This window comes from Lissotriton helveticus, chromosome 1_1 (genome assembly GCF_964261635.1).
Source record: "Lissotriton helveticus chromosome 1_1, aLisHel1.1, whole genome shotgun sequence".
In the NCBI taxonomy this organism is placed as follows: domain Eukaryota; kingdom Metazoa; phylum Chordata; class Amphibia; order Caudata; family Salamandridae; genus Lissotriton; species Lissotriton helveticus.
The window spans coordinates 894,343,355-894,368,435 of NC_136057.1; positions in this window are offsets into that span (position 1 = coordinate 894,343,355).

The window sequence follows — 25,081 nt, forward strand, 5'->3', positions numbered from 1 at the left end:
TTTGAAGCCTTTTGAAAAACATTTGTTTAGGATCTGATCTTAGGGTCACATTTGTAATACTTCATAACCTTGGACCTAATGATAGGCCAAAAGCCATGTTCTTGTCACCTGAACTTAAGCTGTGATACTATTATTACTTGTTTATGCTTATGCTGAGGGATGGACCTTGGTCTCCGCCAGGGCTCTCTTTATGGGTCACACTTCTTAGTTCCTCTCTCTGCCCAGATTTCACTAAGACAAAAACTGGTGAAATGTGTGCTGGAAAAGGGCCAGTAGTGTGGATAAAATGTGTATGAGGCAATGCCCAAACACAGATTTGCCATTTCTCAGGACTTAACCGGTAATACTACAGTAATGCTGTCATTTTTAATTACCATGCCCACGTTACCAGTAATTCTAGGTGTGGTTTACCACTACCATTATTCTGCCTGTATTTATGCATGTTTGTTTATGTAGCATAAAACTAGCCAAAAGACAGCAGATCACTGTACAGAGTCAAAGGCAAGATAAGCAGGTGTGTTGGTAGTGATTACTTCATAGGTAATGCAGCTACTTTTGAAGGTGGTGAGGACCCTCAATAGGAGATAGTGCAGTTCCATCAGGGGTGATGTTGTCATACTTCTTCGGGCCCTTGATGAGGTGTGTTGCAGCATGTATTATTGATTTAACAGGCTCCAGAGTGCTGACTGGGAGGCCAGGGGGCAGAGAATTACTTCCATCCAGATGCAAGAGCATGAGGGGTTGAAAGACAGTTCTGAAGTCTCTTTCTAGGAGGAATGGTTTCTCTTTCTGTAGTAGAGAGAGATAGTACCAGATCATCTTGAGTTAACTAGGTGATGTGTTCCCTGAACATGAGATCAATGGCCAAGGTGAATCCGAGGGACTTGGCAGTAGGTAAAAGCTAGAGTTAAAATCTGTCTGGGTTCATGTTCTTGAGTCAGTTTAGATTAGTTGTTTGTTGCTCTTGGTGAATAACATGAAATCTGTTTTAGTGGGGTTTTAGTGGGGTCAGGCTTCAGGTACGTGGTGGATGTCCAGGTCTGGATGAGATACAACCAATGTTTTAGGCATTGGATGTCTTGAGCTGAGAACACTTCAAGTACAGTTGTTTATTGTTGGCATAGTAGTAGTACTTGTTTTAATGGCCATTGTGTAGGGATAATGCCTACGTAAATGTTTACTCGCTGCAGCCTATTTAACTTATTTCTGCGAGGTTTGTATAAATAATAGTGCAATTGACCAAGTGAGTTATTACCAATGCTCTTTTCAACTCCACTCTAGGATGGAAATATGGGAGCAGCACAAGTTTGTATAGCATGGAGAACCGAACACTATAACCCCTGAGCAGTTCATTATTGAAAGTTACAAACAAAATAAAACTATCACAAATGATACCCTGTATTTTTTATTGGCAGTGACCAGTTGGGTAAAGTCCACGGTGCTTTGCCCCTCAAAATGTACAAATGTGTCTCAGTAATCAAACGTGATGTTTTGGATTTTGGAACCATTCTGGGATCATCTACCTCCACAATTTACAAAATATATGCATCCCTATTGCACTGGAGCATTCACCATGGGTTATTATGCACATAAGTGTTACACTCTCCAGCAAACAAAACAAATGCTCATAATAAATACTACATATAGATGTCGGGGAAAGGGAGTCTCCATCTTGAAATTAGTATAGGGATCTGAGTGACCAAGTGAGATTCAATGTTACAATATACGGCACAGCTCCTTTTGGTAAACTGAGTAGTGCCTGTCAGGACACAAGACACAGACTCTGGAGTCAACATGCCATGTGCCCAATTCAGATTGTGAGGATTGAGGTGGGGAATGCTACTCACCCTGGTATACTTAGCCATCTTGTAAAATAGATCTTACCAAAATATGAAAATACAGATGTGACTGTGTTAGCCAAAAGATGTCTCCTTCTCCTTGGATGCATACAAGATGAACATTGTACGAGAAATGGCACGCCTTTCGAAGTTCATTATTGAACAAAACGCGTTGACTGAAGCTGTCATTGATTCTACATGGAAAAGGAAAGACATTTTTGAGGATTAAATAAAGAAAATACAAAAATTTTAATAATTCTATTGGACTCTGTACTTAATTGTTAACTTTTTGGGTGCACCAATATGATCCTTATCATATACTGCAGAACTGATCTTCAGAAAGCCAAAATTTCGGAGGGCGTGGCTTGCGCGCCGACACAGATGGCGGCGTGAGACCGGAGCTCCGGAGCCGACCCTTCTTTAGACGCGATTTAAGGCGTTCTTTCTAACAACGGAGCCCAGCCATACACTGCATCTGTCACCGGAATGTGCCCAGTGCCCTCACTCCCTTGCCTCTTCCTGCCGTTTTGACGGAGTTGCTCGTTCCAGCCGGAGGTTTTGCTCCGACCGCCATTTTGAGAGCGCACTTTCCTGCCTGCTATGACAGAGTTCTCCCTCATGCCTCTCAACCTTCTTTGTGGCTGAAACAGCGCATTTCTTCTAGCGGTGTGTCTTCCAGGCTGATGGCTGCGTGGTATGTGCCTCATTTTCTCCTCTTTTGATGTTCAACCTACACATGCCTCGCCAACCGCCATTTTGTGACGCGCTGGCGCCTTCTGTCTCTGCAATGCAGTTCTCTCTTGCGCTCTTTGGCTTGGACCTCCTACCTACGCTCCAGCGTTAAATGACGACCTGCGCTTCTACATGTACCCCTTCTTGCGTGTTTTTGAGCTTTTCTTCACTTCAACCGCATTTCACGCAGTACTGTCATCCTTCCTCTCAGCATCTGTTCCTGCTCTTACCAATTTGACTGCATGGTTTTTGGAGCTTCCACTCATGCCTTAAAATTATACCAGCAATTTTTCTCTTAATTACCTCAGAGTGGGTGATTTGGCGGACGCTTTCATGTCTTTTGCCTCCCTCAGATTTTCTTCAGAATTGCAGTGCTTTCCGCATAACAGTAAGACTTGTTGAGATATCGGCTGACTGGGGCTTACTTGCTCCACTCATGTTTCCCTGCTGACCAAACGGAGCTGTCATTTCTCATTCAGGCGCTTCCTGTCTCAATTCACTGCTGTGTTGACCTCATCTCCTATGGGGAAAATTCGCAACTTGAAACTTACTACATTAACTAAATTTCCATCTGGTTCAGACTCTGACTCTCCTCTTCAGGATCTCGATACAGCCACAATGTCGAAATCTGATGCACCAACTGGGGCCATTCCCAAGACTCAGAATGGTGGGAAAACGCCCTCTGCTTTAGTATCTTCCAAACGTCTCAAGAAAGATCCACCATCCCCTGATAATGGCTCCTCTCCTTCGACCATGGATATTATCTTAGAGGAAATTCGTGCTCTCAAACCCTTCATGGAGGCTACCACTCAGAACATGCAGGCTATGCAAGATAAATGGACTTCTCTAGATTCCCGTGTTCTCCTCTTGGAACAGTCTTCAGAATCACTTGCCTCCTCATGTTCTCGTATCTCTTCATTGGAGGCTGAGGTTCTTCTCCTCAAAAAAACGACAGAGGATTTGGAAAATAGGAATTGTAGGAACAACCTTCGCCTTTATGGACTTCCTGAACTAACGGAGGGGCCCAACCCTTCCACCTTCTTTCAAACTTTCCTCTCAAAAGTCTTGGACGCCCGGCCCTGGCCTCCATTAATATACAGAGAGCACACCGCCTAGGTCCTAGAGTCTCTTCTAAACCTAGAGGGGTTATCATGATGTTCCTTCAGTATACTGATCTTCTGCAAGTTCTCTCAGCTGCAAAAGTTAAAAAGCAAATTATATGGCAAGGTCATCGCCTCTATTTATCTCAGGATGTCTCCAAGGCCACTGCAGACAGACGGAAAAAGTTCCTGGATATGCGCCCGCAACTCAGAACTCTCAACGTTCGTTATGGTCTTCTTCATCCATGTATTTTCAAGGTCACCTATAAGGACAAAACTATCACCTATGAAGATCCTGCTGTCCTTCAAGAATTCCTTCGTCAGCACGGCTCTGATGTCATGGACGTCTCCAGGCCACCTTGAATGAGCCTTTCTATCTTATGTGTTACTTCATTTTGATACCGTTCTTTGTTCATTGTATTCTATGACTCTTTGATGGTTGTCATTTACCCCCTTGTATATTTGCCTTTGTTTATCTCTATTTTACGCCATGTTTTCCTTAGGTCTTATCCATTTACTCCGTTTCTTCTCTTATCTTTACAGATATCGCTTTCTTCCTCTCCTCCGTCCCGATGTACCCATCCTGTTTGTTTACCACCCTCCGAATATGTGGTTTTTGTGGTCTGGCATCCGTTCCTGGTGTTACCGACGTCGTCTCCTCGACACCTCCACCCCCATCTCCGTTTGCGTTTTTGTTTTTGTAAGTATGCCTTACAGTCGTTCGTTATGGACGTGTACTGTCTTTTTGACTCTTCTTCTCCCTGTCCCTTTTCTCCTCCTCCCCTTTTCTGATTTTCTTTCTTTGATCCCTTCCTTCTTTCTTTTTTTTTTTTTCTTATCCACTGTTTCTCTTTTCTGCACTTTTGGACTCCCTTTCCTCTTTTACTCTTTCTCTATTATCTATTCTACCCTTTCCTTTCATCGTTCTACCAGTTTCTTTCTCGCTCTTTTTCAATTTTTTTCAATTTTCTCCAATGTATTTCTTATGCATTTATAAGCATGTTGCGCTTAGTTATTTTTCTAAATTGTTCCGTTCCGTGTAACAACATAGAATGTTAAGGGATTGAATAATACCATCAAAAGACAGAGAGTTCTCTCACATTTGGCAAGACTTAAAACTGACGTTGCCCTCCTTCAAGAGACTCATCTTGCTGAGCCGGAGGCCTTAAAACTTAATCGTTGCTGGGTGGGTCATGTTATTTGCTCTCCTACGACTTCTAGGAAGAATGGTGTAATCTTGTTGCATAAAAAGTTAAATGTTTCCTCGATTACTCATGAATGTGATGACGATGGTCGTTGGCTTATTGTTACTTGTCTCATCGATAACATCCCACTCACCGTTTTTAATGTATATGCCCCTACTGGGATTGATAAATCATGTTGGCCCTTTATCTCTACCAAGTTGTCCTCTCTCTCTGGAGATTATACACTGCTCGGTGGAGACTGTAATCAAATTGTTGACCCCTTCCTTGACCGCCATTCGAAAGTCACTTTTGTTCCCTCTAGAATGCACACTCAGTTTGTAAACTCTTTTCAAAACAACGCCTTAGTAGATATTTGGAGATTGTGCAATCCTGATGTTAGAGAATATAGTTTTTTCTCTCCTCCTCACCAATCCCAATCTCGCATTGACCATATTTTTCTCAGTAAATCTCTGTCCCAACACGCTATCCATTCTGAAATTGGCTCCATCTTACTTTCCGACCATGCTCCAGTTCTTGTAGATCTTGACTTACTCCCATTCTCTCCCCAATCTGGCAGATGGCGATTTAATAATGCTTTGCTTTTGGAACCCACCTTCTCTACTGAATTCACTACCTTTGCCAAATAATTTTTCCTATTGAATCAATCCCCTGACTCCCCTTTTGTTATGGTTTGGGATTCATTTAAAGCAGCTTCTAGAGGTTTTATTATTAACTTTGTGTCTCAACGGAAGAAACTTCGAGAGGCCAAATCGAAGAAAATTTTGGCTGACATTAAAGCTTTAGAACTTGCCTATTACGCTTCTAAATCTGACTCTTCTCTTAAGGCACTCATTGAAGCGAAAATCTCCTTTAATAAATTCACAACCGACGCTGCCTCTAATATTCTATTAAAATGTAACTCCCGATACTATGGAGGCAAGAATAAGATGGGGAAACTTCTGGCCAATTATCTAAAGATTCGTAAAGAACGCACAAAAATTCAGTCTATTAAAACTTCTTCTGGCGATTCCACATTTAAAGATAAAGATATCCTCACTGAATTTGTTAAATTTTACGATACCCTTTATACACCAGAACAGGTTCCGTCGTCTGATGATCTCTTACTTTCATTCTCTTCCATCTCCCCCGATTTCACATGTTGACTTCCATTCCCTGTAACAGGACATATCACTCTCTGAAATCTCCCATGCTGTATCTAAACCTCGTCATGGCAAATCTCCAGGCCCTGATGGGTTTACTATCGAATTTTACAGCCACTTCGCTTCTCTTCTCCTTCCTAAACTTTTACTTTTATTCCAATCTTTCTCTGATGCTGGTTCCTCCAGCGGTTCTTTTCAACAAGCCTTAATTTGCCTAATTCCCAAGGAGGACAAGGATCACTCCTTATGCAAAAATTATAGACCAATATCTTTTGTTAACACTGATTATAAAATTTTAGCAAAGATATTAGCACTACGTATGGACCCACTTTTACCAGAACGAATTGGACCAGAACAATCCGGTTTTGTCAAGGGGCGCCTCTCCTCCGATAATTCCCGGGTCTTTCTTAACATACTTAGTAAGGCATCTTCTTTAACTCTTCCATTCGCGGCTATGTCCCTAGATGCAGAGAAAGCATTTGATAGGATTGGGTGGGATTTTATGTTTCAGGCTTTACGTTGGATTGGTATACCTCCCAAATTTATTTCTATTGTTTCTTTACTTTATTTCGATCCTCAGGCTTCTATTTTTGTTAACGGGATGTCCTCAGACTATTTTTCTTTACACAGAGGGGTTCGACAGGGTTGCCCCTTATCTCCCTTACTTTTTGTTCTAGCCTTAGAACCCTTCCTTACTAAAATTAGCTTAGATGACACTATCTCTGGTTTTCAATTTGGTCCACAACAAGTCAAACTCTCGGTTTATGCCGATGATATTCTTTTTTACTGCTTCGATCCTATTACCTCTATTCCTTCTTTCCTTCAACAGGTCTCTTCCTTCTCTGCAGTTTCTGGCTACCGCTTGAACGCCGACAAATGTGAAATCTTACCTCTGAATCCTCTTTGCCAGAAACATCTTTTTTCTTCTACGGGGTTCTCTTGGCAACCATCTAAAACTAAATACCTAGGGGTTTGGTTTGCGCCCTTACTATCTGATACTCTCAAGCTAAACTTTGATTATATTTACAAGAAAATGGACACAGCTATTACTCGTTGGCATCCGCTCTTTTTGTCCTGGTGGGGTAGACTTCACTCCATAAAGATGATGTTATCCCCCTTACTTCTCTATACCATTTCCATGCTTCCTCTACACATTCCTCTTTCTCTCTTTAAAAAGATTGACTCCTTATTATTGAAATTTTTATGGAACGGTAAGCGCCCTCGAATAGCTCTTGCCTTTCTGCGTAGGGACAAAGCTCAATCAGGAGTACGTTTTCCTGATTTTAAACAATACCATCGTGCTTTTCCTTGAAACAATCGCTGGTTTTTGTCTAATTTACCTCATCATCCTCCTGTCTGTCTAAGTATAGAACCCTCTTTTATTTCTCCTTTTACCTTCCGCGAATTCTTATCCTTCTCGTCTTCTTTAACCCGTCTTCGCACGCCCATTATTTCACATTCTCGTAATCTTCTTTCTCCCTACTTATCTTCATCTTATCCCTCTCTCCTCTCCACTCATGAACAGCCGATCTGGAATAATTTCCTTCTCAAAATCCGTAACCGTACCATTTATTGGAAAACTTGGCACTCCCGAGGACTATGTTGGATTTCTCAACTACTTTTTCAGGATACCCCTCTCCCCTTCCAGGAACTTCAATCTCTTTTCTCTTTGCCTTCCTCTGCCCGATCGCAATACACTGCTCTTTTTCCAGTCCTGGTCTCCTATCTTCAATCTTTTTCACCTTCCAACGATATTCCTTTAGAACGCAGATCCACTTCTATCTTACTGGAGACTTCTCCCTCTGCATCCGCTTTGCATAATTCTTTTCGTTATACTAATGACAGACTGAAATCGCGCATTGAGCTCGCTTGGGAGTTGGACTTCTCTCAGACCTGGCCTGTACTTTTTTGGGACAAAATTTGGACTAAACTGAATAAAACCTCTAGAGCTGCTAACACTACCCAGACTTTATACTTTATTTATCACAAAACTTTATTTACTCCACTAGCTTTATCTCGTTTTTCACCAGACTCCCCTTCTACCTGTTGGTCTTGTACTTGCCCCTCTGCTGATCTCAAACATATGCTGTTTGATTGTCCCGCTACTGCCCAGTTCTGGCGGATGGTCTGGCGGCAAATACAAAACATCTTCCAGCTTCAGGTTCCCTTCTCACCCTCACTAGTTTTTCTAGGCTCCTTTTCATCAGAACTCCCTCATTCTCCCAGCCATTACCCCTTACTTGACCTTTTCATTGCTGTGGCTTTTCATATCATCACCTCTAATTGGAAACAGGCTGCAAATATTTCATATCAGTCCTGGTGGAATGCAGTCTGCTTTAATCACCGCCTTGATACCAATTATGTATCTCCCATCTCCCTAGCTATCAAACGTGATATGATTTGGCTTCCTTTGGTAACATACCTTTCCTCCCATGCCCCTGCACATCCGTCTCCTGATATTGCAACAGTTGAAGTACGTAAGCCTCCGTGATCTCTTATTCCCTGGTTTTTCTTTATATTTAAATGCTATAATTAGTAAGTCTTAGTACAATATATTTCATTTATTGTATTTATATATAATGTATTTCATTTATTGTATTTGGATTTATATGATATGTTCATAATTCCTCATGCTTGTAATGCCTACTTTCTATGAACCTATTATTGTATTGCTCATCTGTTTATTGTAACTCTTCTACCCCTTCCCCCCTCTTTCTTTTCCTCAATAAATCAAACTTAAAAAAAAAAAAAAAAGCCAAAATTCCTGATGGTTTCTGCCTGTAGTAAGCAGGCACTGAAAGCATACTTTCCCCGCGTTGTCAAACCTTAAAATCCTGGGAGATCTGGGATTTTTGGCTTTTGATAAATTTACGGGGCCCACAAATTGAGTACTGATGCATTGTAAAGCACTGTCCCTGGCTCACTAAGCTGTATACGGCAATGCTGCAGTAAAGCTCAGAAACAGACTGAAGTAGTAACAAATGTCCTGATCTTTCAGCAAAATCACTTTTTATCAAATAGACGTATTTATATATTTCTTATAGGTTTTTCAAAGGGCAATGATATCAGTGAGCTTTACATGGTGGCAGAAAACATTAGGAAAAAAATATATTATTACAGATAAAAATGATAAAACATTAAGAAGATATATAAAGTAAGCACACGGATTCTTTAAATGTTTGCAACAGTGAACAGTGGTCGTCATGAAATAGGTGTTTTGGAGGAGTATAAGGCTTTGATAAAGCAAAAACAAGCAAAGAGCTATTATGAAAGGCTGGAAATTAATGGAAAATATTCATTCGAATTGCAAGAGATTTTCTCTAATAAAGAATTAAGTAGGTGAGCGATTGCAAAAGAACAATGGGAAAATCAAATAAAGAGAAGGTACTCGTGCACGCCTATGGCATTTGGTACCAGTGCTTACCTAAGTGGGGTGTGGCTGGAATAAATTGGTTTTTAGTATTACTAAGATTGAAAGTGTGCAAAGAAAATCCAAATCCGTGTTCCAGCGCAGACTGTCTATCAAACATGGTTTATAAAATGGACCCCAAACTTTGGGCTGCTATTTTGAATCTGTACTTCAACCAGATGGCCCGTTCAAGGTGCATTCCAATGAGCTGGAAAGGGTCGTTAATTAGACCTATGTTTAAGAAGGTAATATAAATGTTCTTCATTCTTCTAAGGGAATCTCATTGAACTTAGAAGTGTGTATCAACGATTTTAAACAGTCTTTTGATAAAATGGATCAACATTTATTACGGACTAAACTAAAAAGGAAAACATGCTGCCACGTTTAGCTTCCTATACATTCTGAATCTTGGGCGCAGGTTAATTTGGAGAACCAGCGAGAGAGAACTAAAAGAGAAACACAGAGTGGTTTGAGGCAACATATGTGGAAGCACCTTTACTGTTCTTTCTCTTTCTGTGCGGTCTTTCAGAAACTTTGAAAAAACTAAAGACCATCCCGCAAATGTAAATGGAGAACAATTCAATACTGTATCGTATGACGAATATTTGGTAGTCTTAGATCAACTGGACTCTCTGGGGTTGAATGGTAAGCAACATAAATTAACAATCAGCGTTACAAAAACACATATACGCTATCAGGGACTTTTTTAGGAAGCATAAAGAAGTGGTATTTAAAATGGCATTGTGTGCCTTGCAAGACTTGTGTCATTTTAATTGTAATTAGGTTAGTCTCTCAGTTGAGAAGATTTTAAAAGCATGTCATGCTAAAAAGAATTACATTCCATACATTTTAGCTGGATTCATTCTTAAAAATTTGTGTCTGTGAAATTTGTTATAACTTGAAGGCAAATAAACTGAAAAAGCGTTTCCTTTCTATTGTCATTGAAGATTTACACCTGGAATTTGGTTTACGATCTATGAATGTGGACGCGGAAATGCTAGTAATACATTTTGTGGCACATTAACCAGACAAAATAATACATTTCAAGCACTGTAGCAGGGGAGAATCAGAATTCACTAACCATGGGTGCGGAATCCAACAGCAGTGATGCACTCTTCCATCTCTAATCGCCTTCACAAATGAACACATGCACGGGAATGTGAGGGCCATTGGTATACATGGAGAAAGGTGAGTGGGCCAAAAGAGAAAGAAGACACAGGACTCCCTCCCTCTGACCCATCACTGCTGTTGATCCAGGATGTCTTCATGATGTACCTTGCCACAGTAGGGTTAAGCTTAACTGCAATATTGAATGGATATTTCTAAGCAACATCTCTGTATATCTGACTCTCTGTACTTTCAAGTGGAATGTTCAATTTCTGAAAACTAAACACACAGAATGAGTCTCTCAAATATATGTTCACATTTCTCTCTAAGACTTGAATAACTACCATAGTCTTCTACAATATGCACTCTGGAACATTAGTTCCATTCTCTACATGATTATTAGAATACAAGGTGGCAACAAAGTCAATATGCTCGTGTTCCCTAGTCATGGCTTTTTCTATGTTCATAATAGAACTGAAAATCCTTATACTCAGAGCCAAGGGAATTATTTGGTAATGAAGTGCCAAATTACACATTTTTACAAACGTATGATGCAATAAAATGCTAATTAAGCTGATGCAGTGCAGTCTGCAACAGTCTTATTTAATTATTATGTTCTTTCAACACCTATTAATACTGTCTGGGCAAAGTTGAACCTCATTAGAACCAGTTTACCACCAAATTACAGCAATCGCCAACTGAAAGGTCCTCAGTTAACCTTTGCAAAGGATCTACCATTGTGCAGAAACTCAGGGCCCGATTCACAGAATGAACTTAAGACAAAATCCTAAACTTACTACTATTTGGTATTCACAGAATGCAGTTACTACTATTTGGTATTCACAGAATGAACTTACTACTTTCCGGATTCACAGAATGAACTTACTACTTTCGGGATTCACAGAATAGACTTACGACTACTGACTTTACGTCCGCCGCCGGGGAGTAATTTACTGCTCGTAATCGTAATTTACGGCACTTTGCCGTAAATTACGATTACGGGCCGTATATTACGATTACGGGCCGTAAATTACGATTACGGGCTGTAAATTATGATTGCTGGCCGTTGGTCATGTTGACCAAGGGGAAACACCTGGCCAAGGTCCACCCATCCCCCAACATGGATCAGCTGACACACAGCAGCCAATCTCAGCCCTGCAGCATGTATGAATGCAGAGCAGACACAAACAATCCCTTTTCAGGATGTCACTGAACGTGTTTGTAGCACTACCCCTTGGCATGCGGCAAAACTATTTGAGGAGGAGGAGTAGGAGAGCAGAGAGGATCTACAGGCAGAGGGTCAACATATTTGGAATGTCCAGCCAGGATGTAAGGGCCAGGTACCGTTTCCCACCTGAAGTCATCTTGGAAATGGTATGTGAGTGGGAGCAGGAACTTGACTCTGTGACCTGCTGCTCGCATGCAATACCAGCATACCTCAAGATCCTTTCTGCCCTCCACTTCTTTGCTACTGGGTCCTTCCAAAGGGTCACCAGTGACCATGTGGGCATTTCCCAGGCGAGCCAGTCGCGGTGCCTGCGTCAGGTACTGAGATGCATCACTGATAGAGCCCCCAACTACATCAAAATGCCATATACTTTGGCTATGAGACAAAGGGCAGCAAGAGATTTTTATCTCCTGGCACAATTTCCACGTGTGCTGGGTGCAATTGATTGCACCCCTGTGGCCCTTCAGCCACCCCGCCACATTGCACACATCTTCTGCAACAGACACAGATGGTATTCCATCAATGTTCAAGCAGTCTGTGATGCCAGTGGAAGGTTCATCAATGTGCATGCAGTGTTCCCAGGCAGTACACATGACAGCTTCATATTCCGCATGTCACCTCTTGCTCGGCATATGGCTGCTGGAGAATTTGGTAACATGTGGCTACTGGGTAAGTACCAAGCACTGAAAATGAGTGATAAGCGTCATTGAAATGTCTGAATGCCCCCCAATAGTAATGATTGTACAATAAGATACATGGCCCAACAGACACTGCAAGTATGAACGTATAGATCATGTCCTGTGAAAGTCAAAGAGTGAAATGTTAACAACTGCCCTTTCTTCCCTCCTCAGGCGACGCTGGGTATGCACTCTCTCCACATCTCCTCACCCCTTACAGGCGTGCAAACACTGTACCTCAGCGTAGGTACAATAGGGCACACATACGTTCTTGAGCCATCATCGAGCGCACTTTTGGTCTGTTGAAGTCGCAAATCAGATGTCTCGACCGTACAGGGGGTGTGCTTCTGTACTCCCCAGTAGTCGTGTGCAAGATCATACTAGCCTATTGTGTTTTGCACAACATTGCTCTAATACATGGCTTACTCATGCCTCTCGAACCTCGACTAGCTCTGAATGTGGGAGACCGGGCTATTGCACATGACCGACGTCAGGGCATGCAAGTCCGTGATCAGCTCGTTGCCACGTATTTCGCATGAGCAACCTGTAGTGTCACGGCCAACATGTGGTTTGCTGTCTGTTGTCAATGATGAAATGTGGACAGACACAACAGTGTCCATAAATGCCACCCTGAGACGACTTTGCAAACCACACTAACTGCATGCAAATCACAGCTGCTGACAGAAGTCAAAAGGTGGATTGTGCCTCAGGTCATGTGTCCATGTCAGCAAGCAGCGTAGTGGACATCCCTTAAACAAACTATTCACGCTGATGACAAACAATACATGTCCTGACAGACATACCTGGACCTCATAAGGATGGGTCACCAAATCACAAAAGGTTGCATACTCAGGCCTATGACCACTACAGAATTGACTCCCCCACAAATGATGGGCCCAGAATGTGAGTGATGATGTCATGGGAGATTCATGCACCATGGGTCAGATTTACAATAAGAGTTGCATATCAGCAGGGATGCCCCAGTAATTGTGCCTCACAGCAGACATCCCTTGCGCCATCATGGATGTGCCGCATTTACAAAGCTGTGCGCTGTGGGCCAAGTATAGACAGAAGCGTGAAGCATATGCTGTCATAAAGGTGAAGCACGACTGGAGTTGGGTCGCAAGCGCAATGCAGCTCCAGCAAGGCAAGCGGCGAGCCAATGCCTAACATGCTGCATCAATTCTTAGGCCCCCTACAAGCAGGCCTATGACAGGGTTGTGACGCAGCATGGCCATGAAAATGACTGAGTATAATTTTGTACATTTCACCCTGCCACTGTTCGGAGGTGTTTGTGTGCTGGAAGGCCCCCCCTGTGCAGGAATGCACAACTGTGGTGCAGGGCCTTACAATATGACACATTTCACAGATGCGTCATGTTGAAAATACCCCACAGCATGGAGGTGGCGTAGCGCTGCTGCGCCACCAAAGTTACGCTACTGTGGCGCAATTGGTGCACACAGGGCTCGTATACCTGCCCCCATATGTATCTGACATATCCACACTTCTCCACACCAATGTTACATAACACTTCATTCAACTCTGATACTGAGTACTCAATATGAACTACATGTCCCATAATGCAAAGTATGAGATCAGGAAAGTGGGATGGATGTTGTCAGCCCCCTACCCCCTGTCCGTGCATAAATGACTTGAAATGATCTGTTCCCCCTTTTGATACATATTCATGAATCACACCTGCATTGTCATTTCACTTTCCCCGACATCAGATCAACAGGATGGCAGTGAATTTGTTTACTGAATGTGGATGGCCCAGGATGAATACAAAATGGCTGCCAAATACTTCCTGTGATGTATTTCCTGTCTCCCACTACCTGTATAACATTTCCTGTATGACATAATGTGTTCCGGTTCATTTTCGTAATTTACGGTGCAAAATCGTAGTTTCCGGCGCCGCATCATAATGCGCGTGCGCGTAAATGACGACCCGGAACCGGAAACTACGATTTCGGGCCGTAAATTACGAAAATAAACTAGAACACATAATATCATACAGGCAAGGTAATACATGAAGCGGGAGACAGGAAATACATCACAGGAAGTAGTTGGCAGCCATTTTGTGGTCATTCTGAGTCATCCTCTATCACTGATCAGATCCTCAGGCATCCTGCTGCTCTCATCTGACCTAGTTGTCTATAATGGCTGAGGAATATGAGGAGAGAGCCCCCCCTTTAACAGACAGGGAATTGGACATCTTGGTGGAGGGGGTGCTGGAGAAATTCCCTCAGCTATATGGGGACCCTGAGCACCAGCTGAGCACTGCAGCCCGGGGCAGGCTATGGGCCAACATTGCCGAGCGCTGCAGTGCAGTGGGAGTGGCCACCAGGAGGGCTAGGGGGTGCCGCAAGCGCTGGGAGGACCTGAAGCGGTGGGCCCGTAGCAAGGCTACGGAGCTGGCTGGCCTGTCCTCCCAGCACCATGCACATCGTCCTCACCTGTCACCACTGTACAGGAGGGTCCTGCGAGCAGCTTGGCCGACCCTCCATGCTCAGCTGGAGGAGCACGAGCAGCATGGACCTAGTAAGTGCATCATATGCAATATGAGTCTGGGAGTATAATGTGAGTGAAACAGTGCTGTACCATTGTGTGTCACATGCCTCCATTAGCCAATTCCATGTCCAAGCAGCAGTTACCAGGTTTCAAGAGGCACACTGTGGCATATGTACTATACCGGCCAGAGTGCATTTTGGGAGTTGTAGTTTTCCCATGACAACTGGGTAAATGAGCCACACTCATGCATCCATATTGAATTCTGCTCTGCCAGCACCACTAAAATTGAACCAAGTCAATCATAACGGATGTGTGCATTGGATGAGCGATGGTACAGAGACTGTCCAGTCTGCACATGGCAGGCCATAGGGGATTGGATGTTGTGATTAGCATTGCACCTGTAGCTTTGTGTTCCAATTGAGATAGATTATCATGTGCCTTGGAGTCATGACAGATTTTGAGATCCTTGCATCACTCACAAGTTTTCATAGGTTGGCAAGGTGTGTCCACTGACAGACGTCTCACCCTCAGTGGCCTATATGACATTTTACATGTACAGGTAGCTGTCACAACCGCCCACCACGGTTCAGCAGTGTACTGCACTACCTTGTAAGTCAAGTAAGCCACTATGTGGCACTGGATTGTCCGAAGATGTGTGGGGACATCAAAAGGCTAGACACACAATGTAGCTAGAGGAGTACTCCAGACCCCACGTGGATGTGTGACCCACATTTGTCTTGTCCCATACAATGCTACAACGCAGAGGATACTTGTCCAGACGTTAAATAGCTGCAAATCCATATCAATGGCCAATATCTATTATATCTGGACTCTTCATGTTCTCCTCTGGTGGACTTGTAGTTGAACTGGCACATGCAGCAGTGACACGACACACAGATCACACCAATGCCAAGGTTGAGGTTTGGATAATGCAGTTGCGCAAGCCACAATAATACACATGAGATGTCCATGTCAAACTCAAATCAGTATATGACAGTGTGCATACATGTAATGTAAGTGCATGGACAGAATGGGGTTTGGGAGCACACTGCTTCACAGTTCCAGCACGGTTTGTCCCTTTGCATCCTGGTAAATGCAGTACACAGTTCAAACTTACTTTGAAATAATCTGGAGTCATACACCAAATTTGCTGCTGACTTTGCTGTATATCTCTAGACACGTGTTCCTGGAATGAGCGCTTCATCAGTAGAGAGCAGCAATTTCAGAGAGCAAAGTAAATCATCTGGGTTTGCTGTGTGCCTGTGAGTGTTACTGTGATCTGAGAGGAACTTGGCAGCATTCCCAGCAAACACAGATGATTCAGGAGTTAGTTAGTACTGTAAACAGCATTTACCCGGATGCAAAGGGGCAAACTGTGCTGGGACTGTGAGGCAGTGTGCTCCCAACCACCACTAAGTCCATAAGGACTGATGGGCAGATCAACAAGGCACCTGCGCCTCTGTGCACCGCCATTGGGTCACTTTAGTGACGCAGCGGCGGAGCACACAAAGCGCCATGCTGCTGGCTTATTACAACATGATGCATACGATGCAGGATCGCATCCTAAAAGTGGCTGAGTGAAACTACAAGATTTCACTCAGTCACTATTATGGCCAAGCGGAGTCAAATCTATGCACCCACTTGAAGCAGGTGTAAGGATTGCCGCAGCATGTTAGCGATCGTGCACCCCTGAGCCTTGCTGGAGGCGGGTACGCACTTGCCACGCCACTCCAGCAGAGCCCGGCTATTCCACCGGGGATGCATCACACATCTGCCACCCAAGCGCCACGGTGTGCCGCTTTGTACATGCGGGCCCTCAGGGGTGACGCACGGGTGGCTGATGCGTTGCAACTCATCAGACACACCTCTGCCGATTAGCGGAGATGCGCCAGAAGTTGTAAATCAGCCCCTGATAACTATACAGTGTGATCAGAGGCAAACAAAATCGGACCTAGGCTATTCTATGTATGTGTTGCGTCATGCATGGAACAACCACCACATCAGGATTTTGCTTACACTTCTGCAGGCACGGCTGGTGAGACGGGAGATCCTCAGGAACAAGTCTGGAGAAGGAGACCATCAGTTCGGCGGCGGCTAAACCCTCTTTCCACCAGCGATGAAGGAGAGGAGGAGGAGGAGGAGGAAGAGGAGGAGGAGGGTCCCTCAACATCTGCAGGCCAGGGGGTTTCACCCACCCGGGATGAAGAAGAACACGACACTGGTACTATGTCCCGGGTGGAGGCTGTGGACATTGAAGGGGGGGGTGAAGGACCGGACACCTCGGACCATGATGTGGGGGATGGCCACTCAGCCACACATACATCACCAGTGGGTCACGAAGAGGTGTCCCCGGGGCAGGCCAACGTTAAATCTGGGCCTGCCATCTGCCCCTCCCTACCTCTAGCGTCCCCCATGCCATCGGGGGCTCCAGCTCAATCCCCTGATACCTGTCCCCCTCCTCGTAGCCGCCAAGCCGAACCCATCCGCTCCGGACCTGAGGCACCACATCCCTTCTGTGTCCCCCCCCCCAGTGCCGGTGCTGTTCCTCCCGTGGCTGTGCCAGGGGACTTGAGCTGGATGGTCGATGGTCAACCTGACATGTCCACTCGCATCTTGCTACAGGTGTGTCTGGAGATACGCTCGATGCAAGCGAACCTAGTCCGATCAATGGACAACCTCGGCACCCAAATCCAGTCCCTGAACACAGCCATTATGTCTTTCATCTCTCAAGTGCCATCCCATACCACCGTCAATGTGTCCCCCTGTCCGTTGCCCCACACTGTTTCCCCCCATACTCCTCGTGTGTCACGTTCCCGTGTGGTGCCTGTTCCTGCATCAGCCAGCCGTGTGGATGTGTCCGACCCAGAGGATCTAGACATTGTGGTCCTGGAGGACACAATGACTGTTGGACTGAGACATTGTTTTGGACGAAGATTTATTTTTCCCCTTGTGAATAGACTGGTTCCCATGACGCTACCTGACGTATTATATTTGTTTTGCCCCACCCAAATCCAAGTTCCATTCTCCTTCTGCATTAAGATCATCATTTGTTTTCCTTTCTCCCTTCCAAACGGACAGTTTGTTTGTATTCCTACATAAATAACTTGCAGAATCATACTTTGTCTGACTAGTTTGAATTCATTTTGAATGTCTATCCCCAAATATAGACACATATTTAGTAAGTCACATTCTATGCACATGACAACGTGTTGCTATGATGTGTTACACTTGTACCTGTCTCACACACACACACACACACACACATGCCTACATCGTCAGAAGGGACATGGTACACAACAGGATATTACTTTAGTAGATATTTATTGTCAAAATACTCCTAAGGAGCCCAAAACAAATTGGCCATGTCAATGGCGGTCATGTTTGCCTTTCCGCAATAGTGGGGGGGAGGAACGCGGTGAGGGGTGAGGTTGAGGTTGTCGCCTTCGTGTCTGGGGGTGTTGTCCAGGCTGATCAAGAGGTGCAGGTGCCAATGGTGTCTGCACATTAGGTGTCTGTGGCTGGACAAAGGCTGGTTGTTCATGTGGTTGAAGTAACTGTGCAGAGGTTGGTGGTGTTTGGGCAGGTAGTGGGGGTGGTGGGAGTGACTGTGCAGAGGTTGGTGGTGTTTGGGCAGGTAGTGGGGGTGGTGGGAGTGACAGTGCAGAGGTTGGTGGTGTTTGGGCAGGTAGTGGGGGTGGTGGGAGTGACTGTGCAGAGGTTGGTGGTGTTTGGGCAGGTAGTGGGGGTGGTGGGAGTGACTGTGCAGAGGTTGGTTGTGTTTGGCCAGGTAGTGGGGGTGGTGGGCATGCCTGTTCAGGGTGCCGGTGTGTTTGGGTACCTTGGCTGTGGTGCTGTACAGTTGGTGTTACAGGTGTGGGGATGTGCTGTCCTACAGGCCGACATGATTGTTCACCTCCCTGCGTTGGCCGTGAAGGTAGACTTTGGATCACTCTCACCATGCCCTCCATCATCTTCATGGCCAAGGCATGGTGTCTTGCACTCTCTTCCCTTTGGATGGATTTAAGGTCTATCATATTTCTAGACATTTCCTGCCAAGTTCTATCCATCCTATCCAAAGCTTGGCCCACCCTGTCCACCACCTGAGGGAATTGGGCCATGTCCTGCAGGGACCCAGAAATGTCGGACAGGGTAGCCCCTATGGCCCGAATGTCCTGCCTCACATCTGCCTGCTGTCGGAAGAAGTCCTGCTCCCACTGGCCACCATCGTTACCTGCATGCCCCCTCTGCTGGTGTCTGTCAGGGATGAGATGAGCAGGTCCAACAACAGGGGGTTGGCAGGTAGAAGTCTGTGGGCATGAGTAGGGTGCCCAGGGGATACCAGGTCCACAACAGGGCTGGTACTACCCACAGTTGTTGAAGAGAATGGCTGGGATAAACTGCATAGAGAAGAGTGGGTAGGGGAACCACCATGTCGGTCCCGGACGTGAGGGCTGTTAGTGAGTGATGTCTGTGAGTGGATGTGTGGAAGCCGTGGATAGTTTGATGTATGCCGTGTTGATGATGGTTTGAGAGGAGGCAGACGGGCGTTGCTTGTCAGAGGACGTGAGTCCAGGACGTCAGTATTGTCATCCTCGGAGTCAATAGAAATGTACTCATGATCCTCCTCAAAGTCATCGTCCTCTTGATCTTCATCCTCCTCCTCTTGGGCATGAGTTGCAGCCGACATTGCTGCCTGGAGGATCAGAGGATTCTCCCCTCGGATTTTCTGTCGGCCAGAACTGGTTGTCGCTCTGTCAGTCTCGCCCTCAGCATCATCTGAAACACAGAGGTTGCAACTGTATTAGTGATTGACCAGGTATTACATGTGCAGCAACACCAGGGTTGTATTTACTGCACTTTGCAACAGCAGATGAGGATCATGTGATCAGGTTAGGGTACCACCACAAATGGCCGCTCACACCATAGCCTTGAGGTGTTACACGGAGATCTACATGATACTAGCAAACTCACCAGCTCCAGCCCCAATTCTCCGTCCCTTTGCGTTCCCTCCTGGTGTATCCTGCTGCACCTGTCTCATCATAGTTGTTGTAGAAATAGCTGTAGAGGGTAGAAACAACATTCTCAACGATCTGCCTCACCAAATGACAGACATGCATATGTGTCACTCCTGGTCTGTATTTCACTTTGTAATCAACAACTGTTGATTCCATGTAGAAGGGCATCTCGATCTCTGTTATGGCTTTGTAATCTAAGCTGTTGACACTCCTCATGCCCGATTTACCTGAGGGACAGGTGCGCGACACTTTCACAGCTGCAGCCAGGATGTCATGCAACCCCCGGGATGGTGTCCGCTGCAGTGGTCTCATCCTGTCAGCACCTGTGATGAGAAATACATGTCCATATTTTAGTATAACAGATTGCGGCTATGAGATCAAATTACATTCTCATTAGCCACTAGCCATTTCTGGATAATCAAGGACGATGTGCAGCATGTGTAGCTCATTGACTTAACATGTGGGTACCTGCTCACAAGCAGCATTTGCTAGCTTACAGCCATGCAGCACTGACATCAATAAGATGACACATCAACTGACGAACTTGTATGAGAAGGTTACTGATTTCACCCTTACCATTGTGACTGACTTTTTTCATGGGTGTAATGTTGTCTGTTGACAAGTCAGAAAGGAGTTCATGTGTGAGATGTGCAGTTGTCAGGGGCCTGATGTTGCCCATTTGTGCTTCCCTACCCATGAGGTCACACAGCTCATTTTTGAATAAGAGAACACAGATTACTAATGTCCATCCTTTGAGTGTTCTCTGTTCCCATGCTCCATTTCCAACATCATGGTACTACTTACATGACAACAGATGGTGTCTTGTGCAGCAGACATCCAAACCTCATATTTCATACACTCACCTATACATTTGAATATGGTAGAAGGGAGGCAAGCAGAAGACAACATTTGGTTTAGATCACACATTGCAGATGAGGTGAGAAGCTTTGAATCTTCCCACCTGCACTGGATTATCCTGTTGACCTTCAGCCAAATCATTTGGCAGGTGTAACTGCATGAAGATTCACCTTAGCAGCCCCTACACCCATCTCACAGGTACACAACTGGCACCAGTGTGTGCCTCAGCCATACCAATTTCATGTTGATTTAACCATGTTAATTTTGCTAGGGATTTGGCATATCATTGAATTGCAAGCCTGTTGTGTTGTAGACGTTTCTTATGACACATTGTGCTATTGTATGTCCATTGTGCACACACTTGGCATACATTTTGTGTCAGCATTTCATTTGCCACCAGGGTCTGATTGGCCATGTGTTCAAATGCCCTATGTGAGCATATTGTGATGCAGGATAACAGTGTTGTACAACACATACGGTGGAGGTGAAAGGCACAATTAATGAGCATTCAGCAAGCTTGTCTTACCGTGGCCCTGCACCGGAGCAGTAGGTGGTCCCTGGACAGATGTCAAGTCCAACCTAGTAGCAGAAGTCAGTGGGCGTCTGGGGTTCTGGGAGGACAACATTGTACCTACAATGATAAGTTTGTTTAGCAACTTTACATTCCTGCTGCCACATGTGATGCATTCAATTTCTGGCACAGGACGGGCACAAGCAGTCATGTTCACCACCGTTGCAGAAGTGTGTCATACATTATGTAATGAGTGATCCCACATATAACTTAGATTGGGCCCACTACCTTGATGCTACCTATGTCACAATGACATGCCTACGAATCCAGAGGTAAAGTCCACTATCGTGTTTTGTTGATGTCCGGAAATTATCCATCCAATGTACGCAGTACATGATCAGCTGTGTGGACTGTGCTGAATGAAGTATGTATGACAGATTAGAAGTTGGACAGTGTATGCATTGTCAATACTACAGAGACTGGTATCTCACTGTTTGGTCTTCATTTCCGTATCGGTGCAAATGCTATTTCTTGATTAGGTCTACATACACTATTACAATATGGTGTGTACACCCTTTTGACTTGTTGTGGCCCTCGATTACAGGATTGCTTTCCCCGTTCTGGGTTTGTTGGTGTAATACATGTTGTGTACCACATTTACAAAGGTATGATGAGCCAAGACATTTTATGATTTGTCTTTCGCTGTTCACAAATGTCATATGTTAAAGGTGAATGTCCATTGACAACTCCAATTGTAATGCAGCTAATGTAGCATAAATGGTTGACTTACATAGCTGGGCACTATTTGTCCCTCTGTCGTCTTCTGACGATATATGCATTTTGACCATCTCCTGTCCACTTTGACTTACCAGTTTGTGTGGTTGACATGCCTTCCTCGGTACGTTGCCGATTCCTCCTATGCGATGCGGTGACCTCTGCTACTGCAGTTGTCTGTGCTCTGGCTGGATGTTTCAATGGGTGAGAAGAGAGAAAAGTTGACAAATGGGAAATGTGCTTGTGTAACGTTTCAGGGATTTGCCCATATCTTCTGTGTGATAACAGTATTGTGCGGAACTGCCGCAGACGGGGCAGGTAGGAGCAGTGGTGTGTTGGGGATGTAATGGCGTGGCAGAGTGGAAATTGGACAACAGGATATGTGTTGGACATATTTACATCAGAGGATACTCTCACCATCTGCTTTGTGATTTAGGCTGGCACATGGTGAAGTACTTTTTGGAGATTTTGTGGCAGGTTACGACCCCCATGAAAAATAATTTACACTGTTGTTGCATCACTTCTGTGACACGACGGTGGTTTACAACAGACAACACATTTAGGATTATTTGCAACATGACGCTACCATGGTGAATCGTCGTGTTGTGAGGCCCTGCGCAACGTCAGCTTGGAGGTAGGCAGGGTGTGCACTCCTTTGGGATATGCCGCGTCCAAGTGAGTCAGTGTAATCTACATGATTTCACAGTATCACTTATCAGAGGGTGCTGCGACGCAACCTTACACATGCTTGAAGCAGACGTAAGGAGTGGCACAGCACGTTAGGTATGGGCAGTGCATGGACATTGTTGGAGTTGCAACGCTCTTGCGACACAACTTCAGCAAAGCCCCCCCTAGACACCATCAGATTCAACACACATCTGTTTATCCCTGCACCACAGTGCACCACCATATGTACACGACACATCCGTGTTTGCGCAAGGGTTGAATTGCATGTCACATTGGTACTGGCGCTTCCCTGCTAACGTTTGTCTTTAGCTAATTTATTTATTTAACTTAATTTTAAATTTCCATTTGTCACTGCACATTTTCAGTCAATATGTACAGTTATTGAATTAGCTGGGTTGTGAATGTATGGCATCAGTACTGTGCACATGTTTTTAATAGGGTGGGGGGTATTAGCCTTTTCTGATGCAAAGGATTCTGGGACTTGTGGTGCTACGTAGTGAGTGACACATGAGTCTCTGACTAACCATATATTTATATGCATTTTGGACAATTTCCATGATCACTATGACAGTGTAACACAGACAATCTCTTCATGCACTTTTTCTTTTCATTCCACTTACCTGGTACCACGTAGCGGACGTCACTAACAGGCAGCCCATGGACCAAGTGGGGGTGTATAGTTGTTAGGATATCCTCCTCCAGTGGGGTGAGCTGGATGCGGGGTCCAGGGCATGCAGCAGGGAGGACTCTCCTCAGTTCTTTCCTGGAGTACTTTTCCTTAACCCTCTGCTTTTCGTCCTGCCACTTTTTTTTAATGTCCTGTACAGTTCGCATCTCCACCCCCAGGGCTGAGACAGCAGTGGCTATCTGCTGCCATAGTTCTTGCTTCTGTGCACCACTGGTGCAATATGGTGGTAGCCCATATAGGCACTTGTGGTGCCTTACTATATATTCCACGAGCATGGTGGTCTCCTCTGCTGAGATTTTTTTTTTCTTCGCATCTCCATGGTCTCTGGCACTGGAAGCGTTGTAGTAACAGTCGCTCTGTGGCCAAACCTGTTCCTTCACTGTGTGCTGCTTTTATGTGTGTTGTGGTACTGGTCAAATAGTGTTAATTGGCTTTAGCTGGAGCGTGGTGGGGGATGGTAGGCAGTGGCAGCATACACCATGGCAAAATGGAGCTGTTGGCTGGGATTGGCTGCTGTGTGTCAGCTGATCCATGTTGGGGGATGGGTGGACCTTGGCCAGGTGTTTCCCCTTGGCTAACGTTATTATTATTATTATTAACGTGACCAACGGCCAGCAATCGTAATTTACGGCCCGTAATCATAATTTACGGCCCGTAATCGTAATTTACGGCCCGTAATCGTAATTTACGGCAAAGTGCCGTAAATTACGATTACGGGCCGTAAATTACGATTACGGGCCGTAAATTACGATTACGGGCTGTAAATTACTCCCCGGCGGCGGACGTAAAGTTAGTAGTCGTAAGTTCATTCTGTGAATCCCGAAAGTAGTAAGTTCATTCTGTGAATACCAAATAGTAGTAAGTGCATTCTGTGACTACCAAATAGTAGTAAGTTTAGGATTTTGTCTTAAGTTCATTCTGTGAATCGGGCCCATGGTTTGGTTCCTTTTTAGTAACTATTATGCAGAAACATGGTTTGTTGCATTTTTAGCAACTATTAATGTAGAAATTATTTTTGGTGAAATCTGCTAATTATGTGGCAAATGGTGGATTAAGTGGCAAATGCAGCAAGTTCATAATTAACTGGTAAATGATGCGGCCACAGAACAGCATCATTCTAATCACGGATGTCAATTATTGGTCGCAACTGCGACCCCTAAGCCACCTGTTGTGATCCCTGCCACCTTGCTTGAGACCGCTGGCTGTTTATCAGCCTTGGCAGGCGCACTGGTGAGCAGCGCTTGATTGCACTGCTGTGCTGAAGCTCTGCCTGCAGAGACATCATGATGGTGTGCAAGTTGGCTCTGGATAGGGGAAAGAACTCGTCTCACTTTTTGCTATGGTTACCTTGAGCAAGGCCGTCCAGTGCAGTACTTGGTTTCATATATTGTATGTATCTTCTGCAGGCCTGGGCCAGAAAGCTGACAAATGAGCACAAAGTGCATGGAGCATGGCTGGACATGATTGGACAGTGACTAACTACACATCCTGCAGCACATGTGTGTAAGTGCAGGCACACACATCTGCTGCACCCTACCCTAGCTGAAGACATGGTGGCTGATGCAGTATGTGTACCACCGTGTTTGGGACCACCAACTGGGT